This window comes from Pteropus vampyrus, unplaced genomic scaffold (genome assembly GCF_000151845.1).
Source record: "Pteropus vampyrus isolate Shadow unplaced genomic scaffold, Pvam_2.0 Scaffold1000002065, whole genome shotgun sequence".
Classification (NCBI taxonomy): Eukaryota; Metazoa; Chordata; class Mammalia; order Chiroptera; family Pteropodidae; genus Pteropus; species Pteropus vampyrus.
The window spans coordinates 1-1,660 of record NW_011916467.1 but is presented as its reverse complement, the minus strand read 5'-3'; the positions used below and the strand labels follow the sequence as shown (position 1 = coordinate 1,660).

At 34.6% G+C, this 1,660-nt stretch overlaps 1 pseudogene; it reads right to left on the bottom strand.

The window, feature by feature from the left end:
- Window positions 1–306: 306 nt before the first annotated feature.
- LOC111735489 lies at window positions 307–425 on the bottom strand (annotated as a pseudogene).
- Between the last annotated feature and the right edge of the window lie 1,235 nt (window positions 426–1,660).

Here is a 1,660-nt window from a genome sequence, read left to right as displayed (position 1 = left end):
CTTATAAATATAGTGAAGTAAATGAAAGTTTCACGTCTCTCAAATATTTCCAAAAAAAAAAAAAAAAAAGTACGAGTTTAGAAAAATCTGCCGTAGACACTGACCCTTTTAAAGGTCTTGCATTTCTAAAGTTTATATGACCTTTCAACTAGAGGGGCCACACACATTTCTCTTTTCCTATCTAGCTAAATGAAACATCTTATCTTTTTTTTTTTTTTTTTTTTTTTTAGGCGAGGCAACCCTTGGTTGACTTCACAGATTGCAAGGACCTTGTCAGTTTACAATCTCTATTTTTTTATTTTTTTATGCCTACAGCACCTGGGCTTCCTAGGTGGTCTCCCATCCAAGTACTAACCAGGCCCGATCCTGCTTAGTTTCCGAGATCAGAAGTGATTGGGCTTGTTCAGGGTGGCATGGCCACAGACTTATTCTTAGGCATTTGAAAGGAGGGCAAATGCTCTATCACTCAATGCGGCTTAAACTATGGCTTCCTGGTTCAAAGGAAACAAGTAGCCCAAAACAGTCCAAAACTCAAATTATGGTTACACTATAACATGCACTACCAAAAAAGTAATCACAGTATAATTCCTTCTAATCTATGTCTTTTTGCTTTTAGTACATTTGGGGGTAGGGGTGGGGGGGGAATCATTAAATGATAGCTACAAATAAAGCAGAAATATCAGATAAATATATATTTTTCCAACATTACTAAAAACTTAAAATATACATCAAAATTCAAAGTCTTTTATAGTAAAAAAAAAAAAACTCTGGCATGACTGAAGCTACTTCAAAATTTATAAGAAGTGAATAAGGAACAGTGTAAACTCTATTAAATAAGATTCATTTATAAGATGTAATGAAACATCCTTTGTCATTTATATAACAATGCTAAAATTAAAATGCTGTGTTAAACACTTTTCAAGATATTACTGTAAAATAAATGGGTTGTGTATCTGGTTAGTTATTTTAGGTGTCCAAAATATTGATCTCAAAATACTGCCACCCCAAAGGGACAAAGTTTTAAGAACACTGAAATCCTAATAGCAATTAGAAGATTAACCTACTCAAGGATGGTAAAACCTGGATAGAAAGCATGCTGGGTTCTCATATCTTTTTAAGAGTAAAGTAAACACAGATAATATTTTATTCTTAAGACTTTCCACTTAAATTAAATTGACATGGAAAAAGTTATTTTTAGAATTATGATCCTGGAGGTAAGTACATGGGTGCGTGTCATATTCTTTTACATTCATTTGTGTTTGAAGTAGTTCAAGTAGGCTGATTTTCTGGTGGGGTGAAGAATGGCTGGGAGAAGGGAGATCCTGGGATCCAAAATGAAGAACCAAATTATGGCAGAGGCAGTAGCAATAGAAAGGAAAACGTAAATGTGAGATATGAAGGAGATATAACCTACATAACTTCAGGCCTAACACAGAAGGAGAAGGGAGGACATCCAAGCGGGTAGACTGTTACATCAACTGCAATACAGTGACTATAGGATGAGAAGGTTGGGGAGAGAAAAGGAAATTATTAGTTATAAGCATGGTGAATTTGAGGTCCTTTGACTATCCAATAGGCAACTGAAAATTACATGGATCTAGAGCCCAGGAAAGGATATGGAGCTAAAGATTTATATTTTGCGTATCAGCAAAATAAAGTA